Here is a 6,044-nt window from a genome sequence, read left to right as displayed (position 1 = left end):
ACAATATCCAACTGCTAACCTCTGTACATATAAGGCTACAGTGATAGATGGAGCTGTACAACCACATGAGGAAGAAGAAACAAGAGAAGCTTGAGAAAACCAAGGGTTGAGAGAGGAGCTAGAGAAAATGGGTTAAGGCAACGATGGTTTCTGTGTGAATTGTAGCACTTGGGGCAGTGACCCTCAAACTGGGTGAGTGGCTCCAGCAGAAGCTGTTCAGAAGAGCGCAGTTCATGGAACAACAAAGATACTACACAGAACCCTAAAGCTCTCAGGCCTTTGGTAGAGGACCCGAGCTCAAAGGATAAAGACCACCCGGAGGGCGCTTGGGATTTTTTTTTTAATATTTATATATATTTTGACTATTCTCCAAAACATTTGTTACTTGCTGTGTTTAATGGCCACATACCATTGGCCAAATGAAATATGATGATGCGCTGTACAGGGTCGCCTTTTATGGGCATCTGAGCTGATGTTAGGACAGTTCATGCTAGCTACCATTGCATTGTTTTTCCTGGCCTTCATTCATTAATTATACTGGAGTTTGTCATGTCTTTTCAAGCGGTTGAATAAATTATTTGTGTTGCCTTGCAATGCAGACACAATTCTGCAACACTCTTCACATTTGATTTGTTCTTGGTTAACATCAGTTGCGGTAAACCCAAAGAATTTACAAACAACAAATGACGATCCACTTCTAGGAACATGCTCTTCATCGTGCCAGACATTTGATTTTCATTGTATATCTGTGTTTTAACGTAGCGTTATTCATCCAGACTAGTCCAGGAAACTTCGAGCTGCATGGTGTAGCTCACAGCTCTGATGGGTTCGTGCAGGTACGTCAGGTGCTTGATTTGCTTTTTCTTTGCTTTTTACATAATGGAATTGTATGTAAAATTAAATCTTGCTCGATCATGCCGATTAGTGGGAAGCCAAAATTGTGATTGAGATTAAAATGTAATTAATTTTTATCTCAATCACTATTGTCTATAGGATTTTTAGAAAATTATTGAAAGTTAATGTTATTTGATTTTTTTTATTTGTCCAATTATATTTGAGCTCTCTAAAAGAGAACCTAAAATAAAACATGGATGCAGTTGCTATTGAATGAATTAATGAGTTCATAGGAGAACCTGAACTTTAATTGCATGAAAAATTATGAAAATTATGTCACAGTCCAAACATTTACTGTCCTCATTGTATCGCATGCAGATAAACCTAAAAAATCACAGTAGGAAAGAATGATGGTAGCGTTCCATTAAGTGGCATGATACGCCATCATATTGAAACCTTGCAGCTTGTATCTACTTTCAAAATAAAGAGAAGCATAAATAAACACTAATCTGTATATGTGAAAGAACTGCTCTCTGAATTTGCTCTTTTATTTCTGCCAGAAAAACCACAAGATAATTTTATTCACAAATGTAATGCATTCTGTCTAATGTGTCTCTTCTGTTGAAATAAATAGTTAAAATTGGGTCATGAATAACAGCTATATAAATACATGTCTTGCATGGTAGATAATTGACAGAGGATTAGGAAAAAGATACAATTTAACTGTGTTTATAAGAAATAACAACCACAAATTAGCCCATTCTTTTATTTTATTTTTGGTTATATTTCTTGGTTCACAATAAAACAGCTAACTTTTCTAATCTTTGTATACGTCTTTACATAACTGCAAACCTTAACATGTACTCCCCGCGACAGTAACTACATTACCGATTGAACTTTATTACACTGTTGAGTTTCCTCATCTCACGTAAGACTTAACTCACAAAGAAGTCTTTTATTCACATTCCTAGGCTCTAATTAAGTGTTTAAGAGGCTCCTCAAGAGAATACAACTTAAGCTAAACATTGCTTAAGAGTTAATCAGTAGATCCAAGCACTTTTTCCAACAGTATCCAGAGAATCACTTGAATTTTTGACTGTCTGCATACAGATAAACAAACTTAAAATTTCCCCTTAACAGTGTTTTATCCATTAGTTCTTGTGACTGCAGGGGCACAGGGAATGGAATGAAGCCATTATTTAACCTATTAGTCACAGCTTTGTTTGACAACTCAAAATATCTCACAATACTCCTTGCCCTGCCACACAAAAGGATTTTGCACGGAACATTCTGATATTGCAAACATCTTAGATCAAACCACAGGAGAACACTCACAGATTTATCAAGTTAATCTTCACTGGCCGGAGTTCCAGTCAGGCGATGCTAGGTCTCCAGGCTCATAATTTGTCACATAACTCCTAGTTCAGGCCTGGCAAGTTCACAACCTGGTGCCTATCTCAAACCTTGCCTGTTGTCTGACATTTCTCTAGTGCAGCTGTGTAAGCTTTTCTGAATGAGGTTAATCTCTGGGGGTGTTTGAAAGTCAGTGTGTAAGAAAATGTAAACTTTAAGTACTCATTTTCACTGATATTTTTTAACTTCAACAACTAGACTACGGTGCAAAGACAAAATTTTAAACTGATTCTTGAGAATGAGGCAGATCACTGGAATCTTTTCTAGCTCAGAGTGAGCAACCTATGAGACACTCAATAACCAGTTGATTACTTACACCTGCTTGTTAACACAAATACTAATGGACAGCCTGTTAGGGTATGGGTAGACTAGCTCTGGTTTTGTGTTGTATCTTGTTTCATGTTTTGTTTTTTGCGAGCAGGTGTGTCTGGGGTGGAGCTGGGTGACAGATTATTTTACTACCTATGTGGTAACACTTACTGGCCTCTGTGCGATACTTACTGTCTGCATTCCTTGCATTCATTTAACCTTTCTCCAGCGTCTGTTTCCACCGACTCACCTCTCCTTCCAATTGTGTCTCAGTCTGAAATCGCAGCTCCTTTGGTCTGTTTCAGATTTCACAGTGAAAGCCTTTCCTGTTTTGTTATTTAGCACTGTCTCTGTAAATAAAGGTTACATTAACTCAAACATTGTTCTTTTGAGTCTGGTTTTTTGGTCCACCTTTTGGCTCAACCTGATATAGCCACTTATAATGGTAGTGACTCATTGCACTTAAACATGTAGATATGGTGATGGCAACCTGCTGAAGTTCAAACTGAGCTTCAGAACTGGGAGGAAAGGTGATTGAAGTAACTTTAAACGTAGCATTGTTCTTGGTGTCAGATGAGCTGGACTGAAACTGCTGCAGACAATGATCCATAAAAGAGAAAATATCCAGTGAGTGATCGTTCTCAGTGTGTCTGAAAATGACAGCAGGTGCTGCTACTGTCAAGTGAGAGCAGGAAATCTAGACTACAATTTGCATGGCCTCTGCAAAATTGGACATTAGAAGATTGTAAAACCATTGCCTGGTCTGATGCGTCTTGACTTGTGCTGTGACATTCAGATGGTACGGTCAGAATTTGGTGTAGATCAAAGGATTCATCTCACCAACTATTGGTGGTTCAGGCTGATGGTGGCAGTGACGTAATGATGTCAGAACTATTTCCTCAGCTCCGTTAGAACCAACTGAGCCCACAAGAGAATCATTCCTGATCATTTCCATCTCTTTATGACCACAGTGTACCTATTTTCCATCTGTTCCACGTCACAAAGCTCAGATCATCTAAAGTTGGTTTCACGAACATGACAATGAGTTTGTTTTACTGTAATGGTCTCCACACCCACCAGATTTAAATCCAGTTTAGCCCCTTTGAGATGTGATGGAACAGATTTGCATCATGAATGCACAGCTGACAAATCTGCAGCAACAACATCCTAAAAATTTAATGATCCCTTCTTGGTTCGGACCCATGTTTGAGGACTGTATTGCATTTTTTAGAATCAGTCTAAGCATTTAACTCTTGCCAGCTAATATTACAGTGGCCTGTATGTCAACCCTGCCACTTACATAGGACAGAATGGCAATCCTGGGGTGAGATATATTTTCTATGAGAGCAAACTGTAAACAATTTGACAGAGATCTGCAAAACAGAACCCTAATGACCACCTACCAAATGCCATTTGTCATCATTTAAAACACAGGTAATTTAAACTTATGTTAGAAAAAGAAGGTGGACAGGGTGCACAAAAGGTAAAGCTTACATGATTAAGTTGCCAGAAACCCACACAGGGCACCATTAAGAAGTATAATGCAGGTTTTACAAAATGAAAACAAGCTAATGTTTGTGTTTGTTGCTGGTTGCTGTGTGTTGGAGTCTTTGCTAAGTTTATCCCTTTAGCTTCATAGAACCCAATCTATTCATTCAGCTATTAATTATGTCTGACAGGATCAGGATCAAAATCTTTTTCAGTTTTCTAAACCCTAGACAAATGAAAAGTCACAGGGCTGACTTTTGAGCCTTGCCAGTTGTGGGAAAAATTATTTATTGTACCGTTATTAAAAGCTTGATCTGTTTAAAGTCAAAAGTATTTTTGTCCATTTTGTTTTATCTATATTTGCGTTACATCCCGTCTGTGTTTTGGGGCTATTTAAGGAGAGAGTGAATCAAATGAGTCAAATGTTCTGGAAATGACTATTTTTCCAAAAATCCTCCACCACTTGGTTATCTGTTAATCCATTAATGTGGGATGAAAGCGTTCAATTTGGATGCACTTTTGGGGTGTCGTAATAGCATTTAAAATTGTATTGTTAAAGTGCCACATAGCCTTTAAAGTGTAAGTGAAACAGAACTAGGAAACTAAGGTAGGTAGGTAGATGCCTGCAGAGTTTAAACATCACACTGTTTATGCCTCTGTTTGCCTACTGCGGAGTGTCAAAATGTAACAAAAGGCAAATGCGGCAATCTTCAGACAGCCCAGAAATTAGCCTGTCACCCCCGGCTGTTTTCAATCAGGCTAATTAAGAAAGTGCTGAAAAACTTTTTCCACACATTTGTCAAATAAAGAAAATTGCTGCAGCATGCCATGATAAGGATATTGAGTGTAAATTATTTTGTTCTGCAGTCACAAGTCAGAATATTTAAGCAAATATTAAAATATTTGCAAGTTTTTAAAAATAGATTGTAAGAAGTGTGCATTGTTTTTAGCACATTTCGTGTGAGTTACATTGTGGGCCCAACAATGTAGGTTTATTCCTTCAGACTGGGAGTATAAGCAAAATGTTTTGAACTGCCCAACGGATATGTGCAATTTTTTTTTCATGACTTTCTTTCATCTTGAGAAGCATTGGATTCTTTGTGGGGAGCAAGATATTAACGCTGATAAGCACAACTGTGTGCTTATAGGACTGCATTTTTCACACATCATTTGCTAGCCTTCTTGCAAGGTGGGGCAAAAAGGGTTTGAGTGTTCTCTGCTGCCATAAAAGCAACATTAATTGCAGTCACTGAAACAGAATCATTCAGTGTTTTAGCAACATTAAAATCAGTTTCCAGAGCAATTAAAAATATATTTTCTTCAACACAGGAAGGCAAATAAGTTATTGTGCATTAAATGTCCACTTTGATAGGAAGCTTTATACCACACTGGTGGGTAAGATGCCACACTGCAAAAAAAGGAATGACCTGCCAAACGATCTGACACAGACCAGCAGACCAGCACTCCTAAACCGAATGCACTAGACATGGACTACTGCACAGCAATTTCCTTATTTAGTGTTGCAGATCCATGCTTGTACCTGATGTATCACCCTAATATGTATTGACTCAAGATTCAGTGCTTTGCAGTATTTCATGTTTCAGCTCTGTGTTCTGACACAAATGCAAATATTTAGGTTGTAAATTGAAAGATTTGGGTCTAAAAATCATCCCTTGATGGAGTTAAATGTGATAGAGTGTATTTTTAAGGAGCATTAGATTTACTGCAGATTTGCATGAACACTGTGAGGATGTTTCCCTGCTGGTCCTAATTATCATGCTATCTGAGAGGCCAGTCAGTGTATCAAACTACACCCCCAGATATTTACATGTTGTACTACTATCAGTCATTAAAGTCTTGTTGTACCCACTGTCTCTTTCAGCCTTTGTAATCTGCTTCATCTCCAGATGATCGTTTGTTTGCACTCCCTGCCTACGATGTAAAAAAAAAAAAAAAAAAACCTCCTGTTTTTAAACTGTGAGATTATGATCCGATCAACA

Source organism: Diplotaxodon limnothrissa, linkage group LG6 (genome assembly GCF_057381915.1).
Source record: "Diplotaxodon limnothrissa isolate DT_005_m linkage group LG6, D_limnothrissa_male_GT1.1, whole genome shotgun sequence".
NCBI classification, from domain to species: domain Eukaryota; kingdom Metazoa; phylum Chordata; class Actinopteri; order Cichliformes; family Cichlidae; genus Diplotaxodon; species Diplotaxodon limnothrissa.
Note: the sequence above shows the minus strand (reverse complement) of the source record.